At 38.0% G+C, this 27,745-nt stretch overlaps 1 protein-coding gene across 4 annotated transcripts in view; it reads left to right on the forward strand.

The window, feature by feature from the left end:
• Window positions 1-27,745, forward strand: part of sp4 (sp4 transcription factor) — a 70,388-nt gene that overhangs the window by 7,881 nt on the left and 34,762 nt on the right. For 2 of the 4 annotated variants that reach the window (XM_048203528.1, XM_048203529.1), the window contains exon 2: window positions 18,063-18,303. The exons of the other annotated variants lie outside the window; for them this stretch is intronic. The gene's annotated coding sequence lies outside the window, so the exon portion shown is untranslated. The remainder of the gene's footprint in view (window positions 1-18,062; window positions 18,304-27,745) is intronic. 4 annotated transcript variants of the gene reach the window in all.

A 27,745-nucleotide genomic window follows, 5' to 3' on the forward strand; every position in this document is an offset into this window, starting at 1 on the left:
ATTCTGACTTTATAACTCACAATTCTGACTTCTTTTCTCTCAATTCTGACTTTTTTCTTCAAATTCTAAGATTATAACTGGCAATTCTGACTTCTTTTCTCTCAATTCTGACTTTTTTCTTGCAATTCTGACTTCTTTTCTCTCAATTCTGACATTTTTTCTTCCAATTCTGACTTTTTTCTCACAATTCTGACTTTTTTTTCGCAATTGCAAGATATAAACTTCCAATTCTGACATTATAACTGGCAATTCTGACTTCTTTTCTCTCAATTCTGACTTTTTTCTTGCAGTTCTGACATTATAACTGGCAATTCTGACTTCTTTTCTCTCAATTCTGACTTTTTTCTTGCAGTTCTGATATTATAACTGGCAATTCTGACTTCTTTTCTCTCAATTGCGAGATATAAACTTGCAATTCTGACTTTATAACTCACAATTCTGACTTCTTTTCTCTCAATTCTGACTTTTTTCCCAATTGCGAGATATAATTCTGACATTATAACTCATAACTCTGACCTTTTTCCTCGCAATTCGGACTTTTCTCTCAATTCGGACTTTTTTCTTGCAATTCTGACTTTATAACTCGCAATTGTGAGTTTTTTTTTGCAATGCTGACTTTTTTCTACCAAAGTCAGTTTCATAATTCTTACTTTTTTCACAATAGCGAGATATAAACTCGCAATTCTGACATTATAACTCGCAATTCTGACTTCTTTTCTCTCAATTCTGACTTTTCTTGCAATTCTGACTTTATAACTCAAAATTGCGAGTTTATATCAATTCTGAGAAAAAAAGTCAGAATTGGGAGATAAAAAAGTCACAGTTATACTTTTTTTATAATTCAGTGGCGGAAACAAGCTTCCATAGAAATGTTTCTTTTCATCAAATCAGCATATTAGAATGATTTCCTAAGGATCATGTGACACTGAAGACTGGAGTAATGATGCTTAAAATTCAGATTTGATCACAGGAATAAATTATATTTTAACATATTTTCACATAGAAAACAGCTGTTTTAAATTGTAATAATATTTCACTATATTACAGTTTTTACTGTATTTTTGATCAATTAAATGCAGGCTTGATGAGCAGAAGAACTTATTTCAAAAACATTAAAAATGATTTTCTACACTTAATCCCTTTATCCAATGAGTTCCATGCTACATTGAAGGTTGAATGAATTATAGACGGTTGAAGAAATTTGGAGTTTAATCTGTGATGATTTTATGCAGAAGTGTAGTGATGTACGGCAAAAGAGACACTTAGAATTCCTCTCCGGGAGAAAAGCACTTTGGCAGATTCATGACAGATTCCACACAGTGATTATTGCATTAGAAACACTCTGATAGAATCACATAAAACATGTCATTTCAAGAACATGCAGAAAAATGTCAAGAGGGTAAAAGAGACGCTGAATGACAGTGCGTGTGTGTGTGTTTTCAGGAAAAACAGCTGTGGGAACCTTATAACGCGTTAAGTATTTCAGCGCTTTCAGATGGTGAAATTGGGCGTATAATCTCTCTGGCACACTTTTTTATTTTACCGGCGTGTGGATTGGACCCATCACAGAACATCTGGTCCGGCTTGATTAACACTCGCTCGCTTCCAAGCGACTGATCAGAAATGACCTACCAAAGGTTTGTTGGACAGTCGTGTTTCGTTTTCATGATCATTTTCACCATATTGCTGACCTTTGTTTTTGCTATGTACCTATTTATATGTAAATGACCTCTGTTATGATTAGCTAACACTAATTAAAGGTTTTTAAAATCTTTTTCAATCTCAGATTATAGCCACTTTTAACCGTGGGACAAGTTGTTTCATTCTTAATTTTGAAAGGCGGTTTGTGTAGTTTTTAACCTCCACAGTGCAAAGATATACCATGCAAATTACTTACCAGTGTAAAATATAAACAGTGAGGTGAAAAATGAACAAGATCATTTAAAAGCCCATTACTTATTATTCTGAATATGATCTTCACTTCTGCCATAGCTCTCAAATCTCATATGCATATTTAAAGAGCTGCACCTGTCACGCTGAATTTGAATATGCGCATATGCAGATGAGTATTGAGGCCTACAGCAAAGGGAAAGAAATTCATTGACAAACTTTAAATTATTGGGTGAACTATTTGTTTAATTTAATATTTAAGTGCACTTTTTAAGATGTATTGGCCTACTGAAGGGTTAAAGCAGAACTCAGAGAGAGTGCAGAAGAGGGACAGAGAAACTTCTGATCATGGTCATTTTGCTTTTTTGAGTGACGTCAAAACTACAAACTCTGGAAAATGTCAGAGCAATTGCCATACATTCAGTGCCAAACGTATTCTGGGTAATTTCAGCGGTTGTTCCGTGTCCATATCCATACATACATCCATTTGCACAGATCCAGAGGCATTCTCTTGCCTTTCTCCATCTCTCTCACTGTCTGTCTTTCTTCCCGTCGGCTGTTGACTTTTTCACTGTGACATTTGAGGGCCATGTGTGTCTCGCACAGTCTGATATTTTCAACTCTGTGTCATTTGGTCTCCACGTGGGTCTAAAAGCACAGAAATTGCATCAAAAATTGCACACAAATTGCATCAGATTGCCAACATGTTGAAAAGGTAAATTGCTTGCAAATCTATTATGAGTGCTGACCAGCTCCCCGGTGTGGTGGAAGTTCTGGTCTAATTGGTCACCGGCTCTCCATTGTGCGCCAGTAATGAGAGTAAGAGAGCACTTACTGGACTGGACTTGTCCAGTAGATTTAATCTTTTTCATATCTGGATGTAATTTCTTTATAGGGTGACAGTTGCTTTTCATGCAGTGAAACCATTTACTGTAAGTCTGATTGGTGTGAGCCAGAGGTGATTATGATTATATGAACATATCTGAAACATCTGAATGACATAGATGGTCTTTTTAAAGAAATATTCTTTGTTGTAGATCAATCTGTGTCCTTCTGTATGTCTATACATCCATCCATCCATCCATCCATCCCATTCCTCCATTAATCTGTCCATCCATCCATCAATCCATCTGTCCGTCTGTCCATCCATCCATCCAGCCATCCGTCCATTCCTCCATCAAGCCGTCCATCCATACATTCCTCCATCAAGCCGTCCGTCCATTCATCCATCCATCCATCCATCCGTCAATTCGTCCATCCATCCATCCATCCATCCATCCATTCCACAATCAAGCCATCCATCCATCCCATTCCTCCATTAATCTGTCTATCCATCCATCAATCCATCTCTCCGTCTGTCCATCCATCCATCCATCCATCCGTCCATTCCTCCATCAAGCCGTCCATCCATACATTCCTCCATCAAGCCGTCCGTCCATTCATCCATCCATCCATCCGTCAATTCGTCCATCCATTCCTCCATCCATTCCTCCATCAAGCCATTCATCCATCCATCCATCCGTCAATTCGTCCATCCATTCCTCCATCAAGTCATCCATCCATTCCTCCATCAAGCCATCCATCCATCCATCCATCCGTCCATTCCTCCATCAAGCCATCCATCCATCCATCCATCCATCCATCCATCCATCCATTCCTCCAAGCTGTCCATCCATCCATCCATTCCTCCATCAAGCCGTCCGTCCATCCATCCATTCCTCCATCAAGTCATCCATACATCCATCAAGCCATCCGTCCATTCATCCATCCATCCGTCCGTCAGTTCATCCATCCATCCATCCATCCATCCATCCATCCGTCTGTCCATCCATCCATCCATCCATCCATTCCTCCATCAATCCGTCAGTCTATCCATCCATTTCTCCATCAAGCTGTCCATCCATCCATCAATCTGTCCATCCGTCCATCAAGCCGTCCGTCCATCCATCCATTCCTCCATCAATCCATCCATCCATCCATCCATCCATCAATTTGTCCGTCCTTCTATCCGCCCGTCCATCCATTCCTCCATCAAGCTGTCCATCCATCAATCCTTCCATCTGACCGTTCATCCATCCATTCCTCCATCAAGCCTTCTGTCCGTCCATCCATTCCTCCATCAAGCCTTCCGTCCGTCCATCCATTCCTCCATCAAGCCTTCCATCTGTCCATCCATCCATCCATCCATCCGTGAATATATCCGTCCGTCCATCGGCCCGTCCGCCCATCCATCCATACATCCATCCACCCTTCAATCCGTCCGTCTGTTTTTCCATCCGTCCATCCATCCATCAATCCATAAATCCATCCACCGTCCATCTGTCCATCCATCCATCCATCAATCCATAAATCCATCTGTCCATCCATCCATCCATCCATCCATCCATCCATCCATCCATCCATCCCATCCATCCATCCATACATCCATCCATCCATCCATCCGTGAATATATCCGTCCGACCATCGGCCCGTCCGCCCATCCATCCATACATCCATCCACCCTTCAATCCGTCCGTCTGTTTTTCCATCCGTCCATCCATCCATCAATCCATAAATCCATCCACCGTCCATCCGTCCATCCATCCATCCATCCATCCATACATCAATCCATAAATCCATCTGTCCATCCATCCATCCATCAATCCAAAATACAGTAAAAACAGTAATTTTGTGAAATATTATTACAATTTAAAATTAATGTTTTCTATTTTAATTAATTAATTTATTCCTTGAATTTTCAGCATTGTTACTCCAGTCTTCAGAAATCATCCTAATATGCTGATTTGTTACTCAAGAAACATTTTTAATTATCAATATTGTGCTGCTTTATATTTTTTTGGCAACTGTGATTTTTTTTTTTTTTTTTTTTTTTAGGATTATTTGATGAATAGAAAGTTAAAAAAAATATATATATATATTTACTGTCATTTTTGATCAATGTAATGCATCCTGAATCTTTCCACACACACACACACACACACACACACACACACACACACACACACACACACACACACACACACACACAAAACCCATTACTGACCTTAAATTTTTGAATGACAGCTTTGAATTTCACTTCATTTTAATTTTCCTTCCTTGCATTTAAATTGCAATTCTGCGTCTTGTTTGCTCTGTTTACCTCGACATCTCAATTTAATTCTGAATGGCACACAATCCTGTAGACTATACTGTTATATTGTTTTCCACATATTCATCATTTATGCATTTTTCTTCTCACATTACCTCACTGTGACGAAGCGGGTCAGCTTCTGATCACTCAACAGACGTCAATGACGTGTAATTCAATTTTATGGCTCCTGTGCGAAAAAAGGGACAAATGTGTAGTCTAACATTGACTTTACGTGTTTAAACACACACAGCTCTGTCTGTAAGTATGTGTGTGTGTTGTTGGCGCTGAATTGATGGTTTAAAGCAGCTCAGAGTAATTTAACCTCAGAACAGGTCGTTTTTATCTGTCTGTCACCATGTGATTTCATCACAGCACAGCTCAGACACACGACTGTGTGCATCTATGCATGTGTGTGTTCTCGCCGAATCCCAGTTAATCCATTTATCTTTGCCATACTTGAGTTTCTGCCAGAATCTGAAGTTGTTCTACATCATTAGCGAGACACACATGTCCCTCGAGAAGCGTGTCTCACACTCGCCCACCCCAGACTGATGACATTACATATACAGGTCAAGAGGTCACAACACAAAATCAGTGATATCAGAGTGTGATGTGATCATTTCTCACCTTTGTAAGCATGTGCCACTGTAGTTATAAATGAATAATCAGAGAATCAGCATAAACTCATATTGCAATTGACCAAAACTGGCCACTTAGATGCAGAATGCAGTGGAAATGAAAGCCGAACTCGTTTCTGTCAGGTTGTTGTCTTTATTTCTGAGCCTCAGGCCTCGTAGTCCCAGTTTGTGGTCAGCAGTTTGGTTTCTGAAGGGATAAATAGAGCCCAGGGCAGAACAATTCAAAGTCCACTTGAACTGCTGAATCAAATCAAAGACGAGAGACATTCGTTCTGAAATTCGTGATCCACTCGCAGATCTCTCCGTCTCACTGGGAGGGCGTGCCGGCAGGTGGCTGTCATGTCTCTAATTGGCCTCTGTGGTGTGAAATTGTGTTCATTATGTGCAGAAGGACTGCACAAGAACCCCTGGGAGCGCCGAGAGAAAGAGAGCGAGAGCGCATTCATGAGAGAGCGTGTTTGAGGAACTGATTCAAAGGAAGATTGCCAGTCACACAATTGAAGGGGAAAGAAAACGTGTATATGTGAAACTTCTTAGCTCACCATTGAGAATTATTTTTACCTTCACTTCTGAAACATTAAAGAATAAAAATAAGTGGTCAGTTTTATCTTTTATTTTTCAATTACTTTGAGTTTTCTCTTGATATTTTCATCAAGTGCCTCATTAGTAAGCCGCTTTGAGGCACTTCTTGAAAATACAATCTGATAAATGGATAAATGGAAATGGAAACATGCATTTATTTGATCAAAAGTACAGTTAAAACATTACCGTAATATTAAGAAATACTAATTAGATTTAAAGATTTTGTATTGCAATGTGTTAAGAGCTTGTAACGAAACTTTAAAAACGAGACCTTCCCCGACTTGTCTATGAAAGCCAGGGGACTGATTTGTATGTGAAGGACTCAGGATGTTTTTGCAGGGAAAATCAAAAGGATGTGAGCCTCTTTTCCGTTAGAGAGACACATGAAACGAATGCTTAGCCTATACAATGTTCAGGATAATGTACGAATGTGTCATGCAAAGAAAAAGGATTAAATCAAGGGATTCAAACTAGTCTCACATAGCCAGATCTATATAGTCTATAGTCTCAAATATACTTTTTATACAAACTTTCATAATATAACATCTGTCAGTGAATCGCAGAGCTGATGCAAACATATCCACATCGCTGTGATCAGATGCTTTCGTAACTGCTGTTTTCTCACATATTTACATATTCATCTAACCGTCGCTCTCAGCAGCGTGAACGGCGTTGGGATGTTTGTTAACAATATATCGCTGCAAAGGTATTTCAACTTCTTTTAACTTCTAAGCGAAGAACGAAAAAGAAGTTTGCGTGAGTATATCACGTTCAGTCTTTTGTACGTGTGCGCGAGTGCGAGTAGGAAGTTGCTGGCTGCAGTTCACTTAACGGCCACCGGTGTCGCTAATAACAAGGGTTTCTGAATTCTACACTGTTTTCTGTGAATATGTTTTAAAATGTCATTTATTTCTGATGCAAAGCTGAATTTTCTGCATTATTACTCCAGTCTTCAGTGTCACATTATCCAATATGCTGATTTTCTGCAACATTTTTTATTATTATCAATGTTGAAAACAGTTGCTTCATATGTTTGTGGAAATTGTGATACATTGTTTTAGGATTTGATTATTAGAAAGTTTAATAGAACAGCATTTGTTTGAAATAGTATTATGATATTTTGTCTTTATTGTACTTTTGAACAATTTAATTCATCCTTGCTGAACAAAAGTTTCTCATTAGGAAGTCGCTTTGAATAAAAGAACCTGCTAAATGAATAAGTGTAAACATGAAATGAGCGTGTTCGCAACCTATTTATTTTCCGTTATATTATTTCAGACCTTTTGAACACATTGTACACACCAGAATGACACCAAGATGGCTTGGTGATGTCAGCTGAAAAGGAAAGTCGTTTCAGAGGCAAGCAAAATTTTAATTAAACTCACGTTTATTTGTATAGTGCTTTTCACAATACAGATTATTTCATTTGAGGGATTCATACACAACTATTACAAAGGGTGAAAACATTCACTGATGCTCAACACGATGCATTAAGATCATATTTAGTTCATTTAGCACTGCTTTTCAGAAGCTACATGAGATGTTTCCCCAAAGACATCCAAAGTTCATCCAATTAAAAAAGATTACACCCCTGGCTTTAATGCATATTCTGCAAGCGGTATGTAACGCTGCATTCATGCCGTGTCATAATTACTGTAGTCTTGAGATGACAACACGTGACATTCTATTCAGAGCTGTTCACGTCCTTTTAGTTTTATGTTGACTTGTAAGTTGAGATGTAAAGCAGTGTTAGCCGTGCTTCCAACTGCAACTAATGTTGCGTTCCATTCAAAGTCAGAACATTTCAGAATTCCAACCATCAAGGTGTTCCATTGTTCCGAAGATGATGTATATTTTGATGCTTCTGATAAGTTTGCAGGTGTTTGATTGTCAATAAAAAAGTCATTGAGGATGAAATTGCTGAGGATAAATAACGCTGTGCTATGCAACACTAGCGTTTGTTCTGCAGATGTACGATAGACAGGTGTGACTTCTCCGTACACTTTATTCACTGATGTGTGTCAGGTAGTTTTTATGTGGTATTATAGAACAATGGCATACAGCAGCTTTTGTTTATGTACTGTTTTTGTTCTTTGCCATGTGTGATGTAGCTGAACTGCAATTAAAACGGCATCCCACTTAAAATCTGGCTCAAATCATGTGTAAAATAATTTATGCATTAGCCTAATTAGGGGCCAAGGACCGAAGGTGCGTAGGCACCTGATGTAATCATTAGTGTTCTTCTTATTATTATTCTTTTTCTTCCGCTCTGTTAGTCTATAGCAGTCCATAGAACTGCTTGCGGTAAAGTTATGAAATTTGGCACACGGATAGAAAACAGTCTGAACTGTCACCATAGCAAATTTGGAGTCTCTAACTCAATCCCTCTAGTGCCACCAACTGTCCAAATCTGCACTCACATTTATGTTAAAAACTTTTGAACTATAAGGGCTAAAAACAAAATTCTTTGGCGATTCGATGCCCCTCAATTTTCATATCGGCCATTTTGAGCATCAGCCATTTTGAATTTTGTAGCAAAATGCTGTATTTTATGTATGCATTAGCGTATCGTTACAAAACTCAGTATTTTTTAATCTCGGTATTTAGCTTTTAAACTTTCGCATTAAAATATCTTCAAAACTGTTAGTCCGATCCAGATGAAACCACCATAGGAAAATCGTAAACACAAGTCGTTTGTCAAAATTGTGATAGTAAGTGGCAAAAAAGTGCAATCAAAGTCAGTTGTGGGTCAGTTTTTTTGTGTTCATACATATAAATGTCTAGAACTCCTAAATAAAATGAGATATTTTCACTAAATTTGACACGTTTATATTTGACACACACAAAAATAGGTGGGACTGTATTTGGGACTATAATTGATCAAAATTGGCTCTAAATGCAGTAGTACTGTTGGTCTGATTGACTTCAAAATTGACATGCAGTGTCTTTGTCTTAGTTGCTATCATAGTCCATTATGACATTGTTGGTCTGCTATTAGATTCCTTGTTTGCTTCTGTTGCTTCAGTTATATATATATATATATATTCCCTTTTGTGAAGTGTCTTGCTTAAAGTGTACTTAGATTTCATTTTTTTTTTTATCTAATGCAATGACGTTCATAAGGGTTTAAATACTTTTTTTCGTGGCCTCTGAATAATGTTTATTAATGCTTCGGCATAGTGAAGGTCCTTGCCTGTTGCGAGAGAAACAGAGAGCGCACGGAGAGGGAGGCGTGACGGTGAAATGTTCCACATCACTGCAGTTTCCATGGTTCGAGGGTCAGGCTGTTGGGGCACTTGTGGCCAATAACTTGGGAAACTTGTGCATTGAGTGAGTTTTGCTCTCTGGGCTTTAAGATCCTTCAGTTTGGATGGTTTTCGCTTTAAATGACTACCTTCCTCCGTTGGTCGCTTTCAAAGGGACTCCAGAAGTCACCTCCTCTCTCTAGTTCACTTTTATCCATCTTTTTCATCGGTCCGTGGTGATATCAGAGGCTCTCTGTGATGCGTGCCAGGGCTGGAGAGGTTTCTGCCACCCCGGGCAGTGCTGGACAGGAAGTGATGCGACGGATTAAGTATGCACTTATGGAAAAGAGAGAGAAGGAAATGGGGACAAAGAAAGCTGGGAGGGACTGTGAAGGATTAGGACGTTGTTTTGATGCTTCGCCATTTATGTGGAGACTGGATGGATGGAGAAGTGAAGGCAAAGCTCTCTGGCTGGGCTCATAGGGTGCAGCCTGAATGAACCGTACCGCTCGTAATGGGCACAAATTGTCCCTGTGCTGTGTGACTAAAAGCTGGAGTTTAGAGCCGTATGGAGGGCTTTTGTTCGGGGGCAGTAATGAGTCAAAAGCCCTCAGGGGGTCAATAAAAAGAAGGAGGGGGTTGTTGTAAAAGAAGCCAGGGAAGAGAATTTATCAATCACTCTTCTCTCTTCTTCTCCTGCATGGGATGAATGAAAATCTGTTGCTGAAGTCCTTAGAGTCCTTAGTGTCGAGTGCGTCCATTCATCACCTGCGACGGGGGTGAGGGGCTTCATTTCCAAGGGGTGAAACAGGCATCCACTAAACCACCGAATCCGATTATCACTAAAACTCAGCACTTAGTGTTTGTTAATTAAAGATACTTGACACCAAGTGGTGTAGTGCGCTTCACTGATTACAATGGGAGTTATAAGAGTGTCATATACTCTGTAAGAAAGCTGGCAAAATTGTTCATCCACTGTTTAGATTTTTTATGTCTCATTCTACTTATTCATCTGATCATTCACAAAGAGGTCATGTTTAGACTAGGCTGGTTTTGTAAATGTAAAATATTTTATGTCAATGTTTTATAATCCACGGAGCCCCGCACATGACATGCTGGAAACAAATTGTTCACACGATTTACTAATTCACTCCCTCAATTTATCAATCAAGTGCACGATTTACGTATTTGTTCCCTCGATTTGCTAAATCATGCACACAATTTAGCAAATCGAGGGAACAAATAGTAAATTGTGAGTACGATTTAGTAAATCGAGGGAATGAAATAGTAAATTGTGAGTACGATTTAGTAAATCGAGGGAATGAAATAGTAAATTGTGCACACAATTTAGCAAATCGAGGGAACAAATAGTAAATTGTGCACACGATTTAGTAAATCGAGGGAATGAAATAGTAAATTGTGCACACGATTTAGTAAATCGAGGGAACTAATTAGTAAATTGTGCACACGATTTAGTAAATCGAGGGAATGAAATAGTAAATTGTGAGTACGATTTAGTAAATCGAGGGAATGAAATAGTAAATTGTGCACACGATTTAGTAAATCGAAGGAATGAAATAGTAAATTGTGCACACGATTTAGTAAATCGAGGGAACAAATTAGTAAATTGTGCACACGATTTAGTAAATGGAAGGAATGAAATAGTAAATTGTGAGTACGATTTAGTAAATCGAGGGAATGAAATAGTAAATTGTGAGTACGATTTAGTAAATCGAGGGAATGAAATAGTAAATTGTGTGCACGATTTAGTAAATCGAGGGAATGAAATAGTAAATTGTGAGTACGATTTAGTAAATCGAGGGAATGAAATAGTAAATTGTGCACACGATTTAGTAAATCGAGGGAATGAAATAGTAAATTGTGCACACGATTTAGTAAATCGAGGGAATGAAATAGTAAATTGTGCACACGATTTAGTAAATCGAGGGAATGAAATAGTAAATTGTGACACGATTTAGTAAATCGAGGGAATGAAATAGTAAATTGTGCACACGATTTAGTAAATCGAGGGAATGAAATAGTAAATTGTGCACACGATTTAGTAAATCGAGGGAATGAAATAGTAAATTGTGCACACGATTTAGTAAATCGAGGGAACAAATTAGTAAATTGTGCACACGATTTAGTAAATCGAGGGAATGAAATAGTAAATTGTGCACACGATTTAGTAAATCGAGGGAATGAAATAGTAAATTGTGAGTACGATTTAGTAAATCGAGGGAATGAAATAGTAAATTGTGCACACGATTTAGTAAATCGAGGGAACAAATTAGTAAATTGTGCACACGATTTAGTAAATCGAGGGAATGAAATAGTAAATTGTGCACACGATTTAGTAAATCGAGGGAATGAAATAGTAAATTGTGTGCACGGTTTAGTAAATCGAGGGAATGAAATAGTAAATTGTGCACACGATTTAGTAAATGGAAGGAATGAAATAGTAAATTGTGCACACGATTTAGTAAATCGAGGGAACTAATTAGTAAATTGTGTGCACGATTTAGTAAATCGAGGGAATGAAATAGTAAATTGTGAGTACGATTTAGTAAATCGAGGGAATGAAATAGTAAATTGTGTGCAAGATTTAGTAAATCGAGGGAATGAAATAGTAAATTGTGAGTACGATTTAGTAAATCGAGGGAATGAAATAGTAAATTGTGAGTACGATTTAGTAAATCGAGGGAATGAAATAGTAAATTGTGAGCACGATTTAGTAAATTGAGGGAATGAAATAGTAAATTGTGAGTACGATTTAGTAAATCGAGGGAATGAAATAGTAAATTGTGCACACGATTTAGTAAATCGTGTGAACAAATTAGTAAATGGTGAAAAGAAAAGAATTGATAAATCGTGATTTTGCATATTAAAATGAAACTTAATATGTGACCTTAGGAACATGGTTTAGTGAAACACCACCTACTGGTCAAAAACTGCAAATTAATATAAAATGTCAGAATAAACTACTGGGTGTAAAAATCATTTGTTTAATTTTTTTGTATTATGTTTAATGTCCTGTACATCAAAAAACACCAGAAAAATCTGAAGCAGCACAACTGTTTTCAACATTGATAATAATCATAAATGTTTCTTGAGCAGTAAATCAGCATATTAGAATGATTTCTGAAGGGTCATGTGACACTGAAGACAGGAGTAATGATGCTGAAAATTTAGTTTTGATCACAGGAATAAATTACAGTTTACAATATATTCACATAGATGACAGCTGTTTTAAATTGAAATAATATTACTGTTTTTTTTACTGTATTTTTGATCAAATAAATGCATTCTTGGTGAGCAGCAGAGACTTCTTTCAAGAACATTTTAAAAAATCATACAAATCCCAAACTTTTGTACGATATAGATAGACAGTTATTTGATAACTGTATAACTATAGTTACCATGGTACATGTTTGTAAGGGTCTGCACCCACCACAGTCCCCCGTGTGTGTGAATGGAGCGTTTAATGTGAGCGGGATCACTGGATGAGAGGCTGTTGTCCCTCACTGAAAGATCGCAGTGCCTTTCTGCTCGAGCTGCTCTGAGGGACAGCTGTTTAGAGCCCAGCCGACTGTTCATATGGATATGTATGTTAATGAACAGCAGAGAGAGAATGAATCTGCTTCACTGCTGCTCAACAAAGGGACGCGGTCGCGGTCAGGCCAGTTCTGTCGGGTGTCCCGAATATAGGGATTTCCTACCAAACATATTACTGTAGCTTCTTATTAGCAAAACAAAGTTAATGTGCTCAAATCGACTAGTTCATGTTATTGATACTTACTTACTTGTCTCTAGAGGTTTAGATGCTAATTGTGTCTAATTTAATTAGCCGACGGTGTAATCTAGGTCTCTATTTAGCTTAAGTGTCTCCTGAGATTTTCTAGCGATATTTTGTCCCTTGAGGAATTACATGCTTGTTTCATAAACACCAAAGATTAAACAAATCAGATTCAAAATAAAAGCAAAAGTGCCCTTAAAAAACATCAAACGATGCTGAGATTTTATTTTCAGGGATTTTTGCAAACCATGCATGTGGTTTTCATCCAATGAAGCCCATTTTCGATTAGATTCAAGCTAATAGATGCCTCAGCAAATTTGTTAAATGGACCAGAAAAATGCTACAGTGATTTTATGCTAATTAGAAGTCGGTTAATTGTTAATAGATTGCAAAAAGCATCAAGTAAGGATGAATGTTTTTTCTCAGCGGTTTCCAGGTGAAATGAATTTTAGATTGATTCATTCTTTTTTACTTAATCTGGACTTTACGGATATACGTGCTTGTAAACAATGCACTAAACTGTGTTTGTTTATTATTATGCGTTCAGCAACAGGTTATGAGATACTGCATGTGAAGTCAGCTAATTGTTAATAGATTGCAAAAAGTATCAAGTATAAGGATGAATATTTTTTATCAGTAGTTTCAGGTGAATTAAATTTTTTATTGATTATTTTTTTACTTAAGCTGATCCCTACATGCATTAAAAACATATGTGCGTATGTAAGCGGTGGTTTGTTTGTTATTGTGCGTTTAGCAGCAGATTATGAGATGCTGCATGCGAGTCCAGGGGAAGATGTGTGTGGTTCCTGGAGAAATTAGCTTCATGGTTGGTCTTGGATTGAGATGCCAGCATGGGGCACAGGACACCATTGCCTTTCCTCTGTCAGCAGCGCTCGAGCACAATGGTGTAGATTTGTGTGGCTGTGCGCCCTCCTCACACGGAGACAGCAGCCCCCCGTGAGGCCAGCTGTGAGGGGTTAATGACAGCTGATCCGCCCCACTGGGGGCCCGCGGCCTTTGTGTGTCTGAATCTACAGTTCACTCCCAGGAAGGAAGCCAAGCAGGAGAAATGGAAGATGAACAGTGTTTGGATTTTGCTGCTCAAAGTGCTGCATTGTGTGTCTGTAAATCCTCTGAACACAAATAATTCCTGTTAATCATAAGTAATCAGAAATATAAAGGTGCACTTGTAATGTTTTATTCCATGAACAGGATGAAGAGAAGATTAGTGTATCAAATAGCAGCGGAAATTTATTTAAGCAAAACAAAAGCAAAAATATCCAATGAGAGAAACACAATGAAACAACACCAGACGATGAGACAGTGACAGTGGGATTCTCCAGCTCCAGCACGAGCTTTTAAAGCTCCGCCCTCTTCTGGAAAGGGGGCCGGGAGCAGCAGCTCATTTGCATTTAAAGGGACACACACAAAATCAGCGCGTTTTTGCTCACACCCAAATTTGACAAGCTGAAATAAATGATCTGTGGGGTATTTATATTCCACATGTTTCTTTTAAACTCATTCATATTTGCATATTGATTGTACAAAGCATTATTTTAAATATCATGAATTATGCAAAAACATTTAAGCTCTAGTATACCGGATCGTCACATGACTACATTGTTATGTTAAATTCAGCATCCAGATATCACCTCAGAAATAAATGTGGTTATTGTACATCTTAACTGTTGTCAGTCTTGCCAAATAATGATCCATAAAACCTATTGTGGCTGATATTACTCTATTTTGAGTTGCGTGCATTGCGCGATACAATTTTAACACAATGAGCTTTGCATGCTTTGTAAAATGTAGCAAGTCATCCAGGAATTCTGTGCGAACAGTAAAGATGTTTGCTGCATTCCGTATTTTAAAGGTGCCCAAGAATGCTTTTTCACAAGATGTAATATAAGTCTAAGGTGTCTCCTGAATGTGTCTGTGAAGTTTCAGCTCAAAATACAACATAGATTTTTTTTAATTAATTTTTTTAACTGCCTATTTTGGGGCATCATTAACTATACACTGATTTTTTCAGTGCGCCGCCCCTTTAATTCGCCTGCTCCCTGCCACACGAGCTCTTGACTATATTACAGTGCATTTACAAAGTTCACAGAGTTAATATAACTCTCAAATGGATCTTTACAAGATGTTCGTCATGCATGCTGTATGCATGCTTCGAATTATGTGAGTATAGTATTTATTTTGATGTTTACGTTTGATTCTGTATGAGTTTGAGGCTATGCTCTGTGGCTAATGGCTAATGCTACACTGTTGGAGAGATTTATAAAGAATGAAGTTGTGTTTATGAATTATACAGACTGCAAGTGTTTAAAAATGAAAATAGCGACGGCTCTTGTCTCCGTGAATACAGTAAGAAACGATGGTAACTTTAACCACATTTAACAGTACATTAGCAACATGCTAATGAAACATTTAGAAAGACAATTTTTACAAATATCACTAAAAATATCATGTTATCATGGATCATGTCAGTTATTATTGCTCCATCTGCCATTTTTCGCTGTTGTTCTTGCTTACTTACCTAGTCTGTGCACAGATCCAGACGTTAATACTGCCTTTCCTTGTCTAATGCCTTGAACATAGGCTGGCATATGCAAATATTGGGGTCATACATATTAATGATCCCGACTGTTACGTAACAGTCGGTGTTATGTTGAGATGTTTTCCGGAAGTCTTTTAAACAAATGAGATTTACATAAGAAGGAGGAAACAATGGGGTTTGAAACTCAATGTATGTCTTTTCCATGTACTGAACTATGAACTAAATAACTATGAACTAAATAACTATGAATTAGTTAACTATGCCGAGGTAAATTCAAATTTTGATTCTAGGGCACCTTTAAACAAAATTCTAAAAAAGAACATTTATTTAAAATGAAAGTGGTAAAAGACTTTAAATCCATGTCCCGTCTTAAACCATGCTATTTTACTTTTTAAATTGCACTGCAGACTAGAGTTTCCCACTTTAACACTCTGAGGTCTAAAAACGCGCCGGCGCGTTTTGCAGGTTTTTTTTCACATTGCAGCAAAACAGACTTAAAATACTCTGTCATTTTTTGTCATAGAGACATAAGTAATACATCAATTGAAACTATAGAATATCTCCTTTTATTTGTATATACTCAGAGTAAAAACAAAATGTTGTGCTTTTTGTAAATAAAGAAAACTAACATGATGCGTGATCTCTCATCTCCCTCTGAACGAAGTCCAATCTGATAGTTCTCAGAAAATGAAGTGTAACTTAGTGAATACTAATCACAAAAAATTCATACTTATGTCTAACAAAACTTTGAAATGTCAGGTTTTAAATCGTGCAAGTCAAATCGAAAACAAACATTCTGTGTTTATGTAATCTGTATGAAAAGAGAGCCATGTCAGAAGTCCGTGATTCAGCTCATTACCCACTAATGCGGCCACGCCCACGGAGCCAGCGCTATTCACAGGCAAATTCAGAGACAACACATGCATTCATCATCTCAATCGTGTATTTATTGCCTTGAAAATTGTTTATCTGGATGAAAAAGCCATGGTTAGCGATCTCTGGAAGACATTCAGTAAATTCCTGTTTGTTTTCTTCTATTGATAAGTTTTAAGTGAGTTTTTGTTTCTTTAGCGCCCTCCGGCTGTAGTATGAATTGGTAAACACCATTCATGGAATATCGTCTTCTTCTTAGGTGAATTTGTGGACTAAAATGCACAGAGCGCCCTCCGGCTGCAGTATGAATTGCAAACACCAGCGCTCATAGAGATAACAATGAATATTAAATAAAAAATAACTCCTCTGTATAGAAAATTGACATAAACATATGAGAATCCTATATTTCTCCAAATGTGCATGCTTTTAAACTAAAAGCCTATATTCAGACTCTTTGCATCACAGAAATACATTATATTTTAAAGTATAATATAAAACCATTATTTTATATTGTAATAAAATTTTTCTGTATGTTTCATATACCATGATGAGCTTGAGACATCACAGAAGTTTTTTTTCACAGCCTACCTGACTGAAATGCCTCATTAATATGCAAGTCTTTTCAGGTCATTACTATTCAATTCTTTTGTCTTCACAGGTGAGAATGAGCCATTATTCATGGAGATTCACGCCTCCTCGCATACCGAGTTTCTTGGCAAAAAGTGTCTTACAAAAACTAAATCAGTATATTGTTATAAATGAAAGAGTAGTCAGCATAATTTTTACATAATTTTGAAGCAAAAACTCTAGTCTACAACCTTCAATACCCAAAAGTCTTGTGAACACAGATTTAATATACTTTTATTGGCCTTATATCAGTGACTTAAGTTTTTTGTTTTTTCAGTAACCACGCATAAACGTTATTCCTTCAAAAACACAAACATGTACACACATGTTCCTCACATATTATGGTAGCCTAGTTTGTGCTGAATACAGTGTAATGACACTTGTGTCATTAATATGTTTATGAACAACTGAAAAAAGCACAAATGTCAGGGCATGTCAAAACTTCTCCAGGCCCCAAATCAGCCTCAGACTCCAGAGGGTTAAATGGCTTTAAACCTGTCAGTTTGAGTTAATACAATGAAGGCGATTGGATTCATCAACAGAAACTCAAAATATGTTTTCTGAACCACATTAATTATTGAAGTTGATTTGACAAAAGAAAAAATGTTGTGATAAATCGTGAGAATATTTTTTTACTGTGTATGGCTAATATTGGTGTAAAGCTGGAAGTTTGATCAAACCTCAAACTATTTCTCATTTTTCTAACTCTCTTTCTCTGCAGTATTTTTCCTCTGGTGTGCTCAGTGAAGTTATGGTTTTTACTGTGGCTCCGTGTCGGGGAGGTTATTGATGGCAGAATGAATGGAAGAGTCGCTGGCGACCTGCATGTATAGATGTGGATTTATCGCTCCGGATCCCTCCAACAGTTTCATCAAAAGCCCATTGGCCTGTAGCGTTTCTCCCGTGATAAATCAGCCCGGGGCGCGGAGCGGATGAGAGACAGATGAGAGACTGGAGCAGAGGTCACGGTCCATCCCTCACTGCAACACCACGCCAACACAAATACAGCTCACACACAGATTTATGAATAGAGTCATTTTTGTCCCAATCAGACGTGTTACTGGAGATCACTGACGCACTTACAAAACATCACTACAGATATTATTACTTAAGGAAAATCAGAATGAAGTTAAGAAACAGCGTAAGAAACTTGCACTACCATTCAAAAATTTGGGGTCGGTAAGAAGACTGCAGTAATGATGCTGAAAATTCAGCTTTGATCACAGGAATAAATTACATTTTAAAATATATTAAAATTGAAAACAACTATTTAAATTGTTTTGATCAAATAAATGCACTAGTGCATAAGAGTTCTTTCAGAAACATTAAAACATCTTCCGACCCCAAACTTTTTATTTAAGTGAAATTGCAGAGTTGTGCACCATTCAGAATTGAACAGAGATGCCTTTCAAATTAATTCCAATTTAATTTGTTTCATTGGAATTTGTACTGAAATTTTGCTGAAATTAATTTGAATGCAAGGAAGTTACAGGATAGCATGTGGTTGTGGCCAATTTGATTTTATTCAGTTCAATTCAAATTCACACTCATGAATGAATTCAGTTCTGAATGCTGCACAACATTTTACACAGGTTTTGTCTCACATGTGGCCTCAGTGACACGGATGTCATTCATCTTATCAAAAGTGTTCTTTCCCATGATTTTGACCCAGCGGTTGGGTTAAATGTTTGCACAATCTGCTGGCTATTTTTATTTAACTCAACTAATGTTTTAATAATACTGTATTGCTCGCCTAAAATGAACACAAAAATAGGTTGGAAATTAACATTTATTAATATGTTTAATAAATGAATATTTATTAATAAGTTTAATAAATAGCAATGAAATAATAAACATTTATTAAATTGCTTATTAATAAATGTTCACCTTTTGATTATTACTGTTGCCTCTAGTAATTATGTTTTAATTAATAGTTGGATTAAATAAAACTACACAGCAGGTTGGTTCAAACATTTAACCCAACCGCTGGGTCAGGTTTGTCCACATTTAACCCAACTTGGGTTGTTTTTAACCCAATATTTTTGGTTTACGATTGTAGTTCGGTTCTCTTAGTTCTTTTATTTCAGACCAAAAAAGAAAATTATATATTTAGGCCCCATCCACACGGAGACGCGTTTCTGTGAATATGCACAATTTTTTTTATCGGATAGGCGTTTCTTCCACACGGATCCAGCGTTTTCGAAAGGTGAAACTGCTATTTTTTGAAACCAGGTCACAGAGTGGAAAAATTTGAAAACGCTGACTTTGAGTTATCGTGTGGACGGGGCAATCCCATAGTCTGTAAAAAAATATGGATGTAGTGTCCGTGACGTCACCCATAGAGTTCTGAACAGCAGTTTTGAAGCGAAAATGAGGCCGCTGCCATCTTAGCTGCGCGTCACCGCACGTCACTCCCGGATAACTGAAAATGGGCAAAGAGGCGGGACGTGGTTGGAGCCCATGATGTGACTGGTTGCTGAAACCACGCCCGCCTAGCGCGACGTTTCCATGTTAGCAGGGGCTATCTATCTTACTATCTAAAATATTAATGAAGATCACAATATCATTAGAAAGTACTAAAGCTTTACTGTCAATCTACGGTTTTTATTTTCTTTTTTCTTTTATGATTAGATTCCAACACCAGTAATTAATTTGTGTGGGGTGTGTAACACGAAAAATCAAACGGAACTTCATACCTTTATAATGAAATAGAGATCGCGAGATGAATCCAATCCATGGCACTTGGGTAAAATGTCCATTGCAAAACAAAAAAACAGTACTTTTTGTCCACGAAAGCGTTAAATCCATGAAATATTGATATATTATCCATTGTTTGCATCACATTTCTTCTGAATGATCTGCTCTCCATCATCGTTCTTCAAGAAATAATGCAATCTGAGCAGCGTTTATGTTGTAAAACTGTGTGTGATCGTATCTAACGAACAAATGAGCTTGTGTCCAAAGTATAATTTTTCAAAATAGTGCAGCAGTTTTAGTTATAATATCCAAGCAGTGCTGTCGGAGTTTTATATCCTCCTGCTATTGTCATTGTAGTAAATCTCAGAAACTTTTAGCCAATGCCGATCCAACAACGTGTGTTCTGTTCCGCATGTGAGCACATCTAGACGCACATCAGTCTCGACTATTAATGCAGCAAGCCATATTTTATAATTGTATTTCAAAAGAGAGAGAAAAAAAGCACAAATACGGCTGAGATGCCAAATTCAGCGGCTGGAATTAGCTGCTGAGTAACATGACGGCTCACAGACAGCAGCGGCAATCTACCTGTCACTCAAGTGACCACGCCCTTAATTATGCAGAACTTTAAGGCTTAGTATAATTTAAACGGTTGAGTTATAAAAAAATTCACCCCCCTCAGAGTTGTCATGAAGGGAAAAATTAGCTATACAGACCAAAACCACAATTTGAACCAGACTGTAAGCATGTTTTTTTTCTGCTGTAAACTTGGCCAATTTAACATGGGACTCAATGAGATTCTGCTCTCTTCTGCAGCCTGTCCCTAGCGGTCCAGTCGATGAATCGCAGTTTAAGTCACTTCCGTATTGGCTTCACGAGAAACTGGGGGAGGTTGCCGTTTGGGCAATCCGTATATTTTCTGAAACGATGATGTCATCACCCCACGTGTCGACCCTAGTCAGACATGCTAACACCACAAAACAGCACCAACAACAGCAATAGCAGACTCTACATGTTTGCGTTCGTGCTGCAGAAGCTAATGAGCCAAAATAAAGTGTTATTTCTAAGCTTTGATATAGTTTGTATTCGGCGCGCATGCTCCAAGTCTTCTTCGCTGCTTTAAGTGCATTTCTGTGACAGAATTACAGCGCCACATAATGGTCTGGCATGTATACTACATCATTTTGAGTTGTTTCAGTGGTTTTGTGTGGACGCAGATATTTTTTGAGACGAGGAAAAATAAAGATTGGTTTAGGGTAAGCTCCGGCTTCGTGTGGACGTAGCCTTAGTCCTGGTTCGCCCAGCATTCACACTGTCATTTTTAACCACAAACCTAAAGATACAAAATTGTTTTGACGTACATTTTGAGACAGAACTTAGTGAACATCCAAAAGAGTGTTAAATGTGTTCACTGTGTTCGTACATATGATGGTATTTTGACCAGCTGAGCACTCATGAAGAGCTTATAAAATGTGTAAAGGAGTCAAAACAGTGGCAGGAATTCCTCCGTTACACACAAACGAAGATCTGCTGTAAGGAGACGCGTTTCTGATGTCTGTACCGAACTGTAATCGACAGCAAAGCTCTTATGACAAGAAGAATCTGGAATGCTTAGAGCTTTCTGTCCTTTTTAGGGTCACATCATGTCCTGGTTTTGGTTCGTTTAGATGTCTTTTGTCCGTATTACGTTCATATTAAGTCAAACCGCACCAGAGTTTGTTTAAAGGGTCATGAAACCCCAAAACACTTTTTTTGAGATGTGAACAGATATGTATAGGCTGCACATCATTGAAAACACTAAAGGTACTCATTAATGTTATTTATAAGTGAAAAATAGTTATTTTTGCATTTTTCAGAGCGATTTCTGTCTTCCGGTTTGAAAAGCTGAGTCGGAGCAATGTCACAAAATCTGACGTTATCATGTACTTTCGACCCAAGTATGGGCATGGTCGACCATGCTGACGTAGACCGATTTGAGGGATTCTCAACATATATTCATGACATAAAGCTCATTCAATCCAATCACTGCTCTGTAGTGTGCATACGATTATAATTGCGGTATTATGCATGAGGAAGTGTCACTTCTCTCGCCTCGGTCTGTTGTCATTCAGAGACATATCGTTGGTGTTCGTTTCCTCAGTGCTACAACACAATGGGCCCTATTTTAACGATCTAAACGCAAAGTGTAAAGCGCACGGCTCAGGTGCACTCAGGGCGTGTCCAAATCCACTTTTGCTATTTAAACGACGGAAAAACGGTCCGTGCGCCGGGGCGCATTTTTGAAATGGGTTGTCCCTATTCTCTTAATGAGTAATGGCCGTAACGTTCAATAAACCAATCAAAGTGTCATCTCCCATTCCCTTTAAGAGCGAGATGCGCTCGCGCCATGGCGGATTGCTATTTACATGGCGTACACGCGATGAGTCAGTTAATATATATGTGTGTGTATTGGCACGATTGTTCAATTAATTAGCCAATTTCGTTCATCATTATAAGTAGTAATAGGCTGAATTGAAAATAGGTAGCCTAATTCTAATACACACAATGACTATTCATCATTACATTCTTATATTTATGTAGCCTACACAATAATATTCTTTTACACTGTAATCCTTTTGTTTTTAATATTTGGCATGTTTGTGTGATGCGCATCCTTGTGTGTAATAAGCAAAGTCAACGCGCACTGTGGACGCGCCCAGAGGCGCAGTTTCTACCATCGCGCTCTAACAAAAAAATATTGCGCCATTGACTTTAGACTTTAGACCAGGTTTGAGTTGGTCTATGGCGCAGTCTATTTTCAGCTCCTTAAAATAGCAATGCGCCGGAACACACCTCTTTTTTAGACCAGCACGCCCATGGGCGCACTAACTGGCGCAAATGCATTTACTAATTTAAGGACGTGGCGCTGAACGGGAAAACGCGAACGGCGCTGGACGCAAACTAGCAAACACACTTGCGCTGCGCCTTGCGTCGCATTGCGCTGGGTGTATTATAGGGCCCAATGTGTTTTCCTGTGACACGACCAGAGCAGAGGTTTGTGTGCATGTGGATTGTTTTGCTGTAATCTACCAGCACAAATGGAAAATATGTTTGCGTGAGATCGCATTACAGCGGAGAATTCAAATGTCACAAAAGTGCGGCTCATTCACCTCTGCCTGCTCTAGCTGCATTAAAACACGCGAGCCATATGCAGGCTATGTTACCTTCAGCACAGAAGCACGTGTTGTTTGTATTATGCTCGCGATGAAGTCAGAACTGGAGTTTGAAAACGAACACATGAAAAATAGGATTTTTATGATATACACGTGCAGTGCGCAAATTATCGGTTTCAGCGCGGAGCTCCGCGATGAGTTTAATAACACTCGCCACGTGGCTCATAGCTCATACAGAATAAAGTATCCGTGTTTAAAGTTTTTGTTTCACACATTCTCCTGCACCAAACATTAACCAGCACGGTGTAGTTATGCACACATATTTCATCAAGTCTTCTTCAAATGAATTATATGTGCAAAGTGGACACTGATACAGTGGTGTAGCCTATCTGAACGCAACAACATGATTATTTTAATAGACAAAAGACTGATTTTGAGTGCAGTGCTCGTAAACGCACAAACCTGATTCCAAAAAAGTTGGGACACTGTACAAATTGTGAATAAAAACAGAATGCAATGATGTGGAAGTTTCAAATTTCAATATTTTATTCAGAATACAACATAGATGACATATCAAATGTTTAAACTGAGAAAATGTGTCATTTTAATGGAAAAATAAGTTGATTTTAAATTTCATGGCATCAAGCACATCTCAAAAAAGTTGGGACAAGGCCATGTTTACCACTGTGTGGCATCCCCTCTTCTTTTTATAACAGTCTGCAAACGTCTGGGGACTGAGGAGACAAGTTGCTCAAGTTTAGGAATAGGAATGTTGTCCCATTCTTGTCTAATACAGGCTTCTAGTTGCTCAACTGTCTTAGGTCTTCTTCTGTCGCATCTTCCTCTTTATGATGCGGCCAAATGTTTTCTATGGGTGAAAGATCTGGACTGCAGGCTGGCCATTTCAGTACCCGGATCCTTCTTCTATGCAGCCATGATGTTGTAATTGATGCAGTATGTGGTCTGGCATTGTCATGTTGGAAAATGCAAGGTCTTCCCTGAAAGAGATGACGTCTGGATGGGAGCATATGTTGTTCTAGAACTTGGATATACCTTTCAGCATTGATGGTGCCTTTCCAGATGTGTAAGCTGCCCATGCCACACGCACTCATGCAACCCCATACCATCAGAGATGCAGGCTTCTGAACTGAGCGCTGATAACAACTTGGGTTGTCCTTGTCCTCTTTAGTCCGGATGACATGGCGTCCCAGTTTTCCATAAAGAACTTCAAATTTTGATTCGTCTGACTACAGAACAGTTTTCCACTTTGCCACAGTCCATTTTAAATGAGCCTTGGCCCAGAGAAAACGCCTGCGCTTCTGGATCATGTTTAGATATGGCTTCTTTTTTTACCTATAGAGTTTTAGCCGGCAACAGCGAATGGCACGGTGGATTGTGTTCACCGACAATGTTTTCTGGAAGTATTCCTGAGCCCTTACGCACAGAGATTGTTCCAGATTCTCTGAATCTTTGGATGATATTATGCACTGTAGATGATGATAACTTCAAACTCTTTGCAATTTTTCTCTGAGAAACTCCTTTCTGATATTGCTCCACTATTTTTCGCCACAGCATTGGGGGAATTGGTGATCCTCTGCCCATCTTGACTTCTGAGAGACACTGCCACTCTGAGAGGCTCTTTTTACACCCAATCATGTTGACAATTGACCTAATAAGTTGCAAATTGGTCCTCCAGCTGTTCCTTATATGTACATTTAACTTTTCCGGCCTCTTATTGCTACCTGTCCCAACTTTTTTGGAATGTGTAGCTCTCATGAAATCCAAAATGAGCCAATATTTGGCATGACATTTCAAAATGTCTCACTTTCAACATTTGATATGTTATCTATATTCTATTGTGAATAAAATATAAGTTTATGAGATTTGTAAATTATTGCATTCCTTTTTTATTCACAATTTGTATACAGTATCCCAACTTTTTTGTAATCGGGTTTGTAATCAAAGTAGCCTATTATTAGCCCTTTTAAACATTCTTTCGCATTTCTCCCTTGTGCTTGGGAGTTTGTTGTCATTCTCTCCGTGCTCATATATTAATATTCATTATTCTGTATAATGAATGTGTTTTATGTCTGTGCCTCATTGGTTGTTCTCTCCCCTCTTCGCCCCCTCTACACTCCCACTTTTCCAGAGCTTTACATGCCCATTTATACAAAGTTTTTGCAGCTCAGAGGTGTGGACGACCAGGCTAAAACAGGGGGGTTTCATGACCCTTTAAAGGCGGACCTAGACCTATCTTTTCAGTGGTCTCGGTCTGATTGTTTGGTGTGCACTAGTTTTCGGATGGCAGCGTTAACACTTCAAATTCAAATGAACCGCACTAACAGAGCAATCGCACCAGAGTTTGTTTCAATCCAACCAAACCTGCCAAGTGTGAACACACCCTGAGAAACACTGGGAAGGAATGAGATGAACTGGACTGAAGAGAGAGAGAAATGAGCGGGTTTGATGAGAGAGTGTGAGCTGCCGTTGATTTACTGTCTGTGTGTGTTTGAAGTGGAGGGCTGTAATCGCCCCCCGGGTCTCTCCCTGTGATCAGAGCTGACTCAAGAGATGGTAAACACACGCCTGCAGTAATCACACATCAAATATTGACACAACTACTCTAAGACTGACAGAAACACACACACACACTCTTCATTTCAAAACACCTGCCGTTCACAGACTGACCAACAACAGAAAAGCTGCAAATGAAGTCTTTCACTTTAGTCTCCTGCTTCTGCGATGCTTCTCATAAATAAGACCTATAATCTCACATGTGAGCTTCATAAGAGATCTCAGCGATGCCTCAAACTGTACTCAGTTTACCAAGAAATTCAGTGATCTCAGTATGAACTCAAACATTTCTCATCAAATTCTTCCAGTAGCAAATAATATGAGCTGCTATCTACATTATTGTTATATCTCTATACTCTTATATGTCAGTCTTTGAATGATATTTTTTTCTCCCAATTTTTGAGAGAAAGAGACAAAGTTGAGACAAAGTTTTAGCTTGGTTTTAATCATACACTGCAAAAATGTATAATAATAATATTAAAAAAATATTAAAAATGTGTTCTTAGACGTTTTTTGTGCAAATATCTAAAAATCATTAAAACAAGATAAATGTTTTCTGAGAATTTATCTTGAATATGAGTTTCATCTAACTGAAAATATTTTCCCCTTATTTTAAGTGCTTATTAAGTTAAAAACAAGTTAAAAACTGTGCCAGTATAGTAAAATACAATACACTTGTATTACTGAAAACAAATATTAATATCAATGATCTTAAAGTAAATTCTTCTTGTTTTAAAGATTTTTTTTAGAATTTGAATTTGAAGTCATAAAACGAATTAAAAACTCATTAAGAAGTCATATTTTGCAGTGCGTTGAGGAAGCTTCTTGTTGTTGTGACTAGATCGACTAATCGTCCAACAGTAAATTAGTTCATTAGTGAGGTAAATTAGTTTTTGATTTTTTCTTATTTATTAATTTTTGATCATTTTAGGAGTGGTTCTATAATTAGCTTGCTAATGTGCTGTGCTTGCTGAATTTCTTTGGCTGTTACTGTATTTTTTTGGGTTTTCCATTGCTTTAGACAATACAGATTGTTTCAAAACAGCTTCACAGTAATAAACAGGAAAATAAAGTAGAAAAAAGTAGCATTTAAAGGGTACCTATAATGCCACTTTCACAAGATATAATATAAGTCTCTGGTGTCTCCAGAATGTGTCTGTGAAGTTTCAGCTCAAAATACCCCACAGATCATTTATTGTAGCTTGTCAAATTTGACCATATTTGGGTGTGAGCAAAAACACGCCGTTTTTGTGTGTGTCCATTTAAATGCAGATGAGCTGCTGCTCCCGCCCCCTTTCCAGAAGAGGGCGGAGCTTTAACAGCTCAACAACAACAAAGCTGGAGAATCTCACGCAGCCAAAATGAGGATTGTCAGTAACGGTGTTCAGCCTTACATTGTTCAAACTGGAGTCGACACTGATGGAGAGACTCAGGAAGAAGTTACAACTTTTAGAATGAAACTGGACGTTTCTGAATGGTTAGTGGATAAATTTATGTAGTTGCTGTGGAGTTGATTCAACTCATCCACTAGCATGTGCCGTCATGTTAATCTTTTGTGTAAATCCAGCATTGAATTGACTCTCATTTGTGAAGCAGTCCGGCGTAAAATGACGTCAACAACACTCTACTACAACAACTCTTCCTCTTCTCTAAAGCAGACCATCATGGCCTCACCCTCTTTGTTGCGTGTTCTCGGGGGCGGGGTTTATCTAAATGTTGGGGTTTATGATGTCACAAACCTGGGAAGAAGCTTGTTGTAGTCTCTACCAGCCGTTTGTTGTAGTCCTTAAAAAGCGATTTCTGTAAAAGAAAATATCTCCCTTTGCATTGAACTTTGAGCGCCGTAACTTACAGATGTTGTTTATGTTCAAACAGCAACATTACACACTAACTAAAGTTAAAAAGGGAAATCATAATCGAGGACCCCTTTAAATGAACGTCCAAATAAAAAGTTTCAGGTAAAACATTCCATGAATAATGT

Source organism: Megalobrama amblycephala, linkage group LG9 (assembly GCF_018812025.1).
Source record: "Megalobrama amblycephala isolate DHTTF-2021 linkage group LG9, ASM1881202v1, whole genome shotgun sequence".
Lineage (NCBI taxonomy): Eukaryota > Metazoa > Chordata > Actinopteri > Cypriniformes > Xenocyprididae > Megalobrama > Megalobrama amblycephala.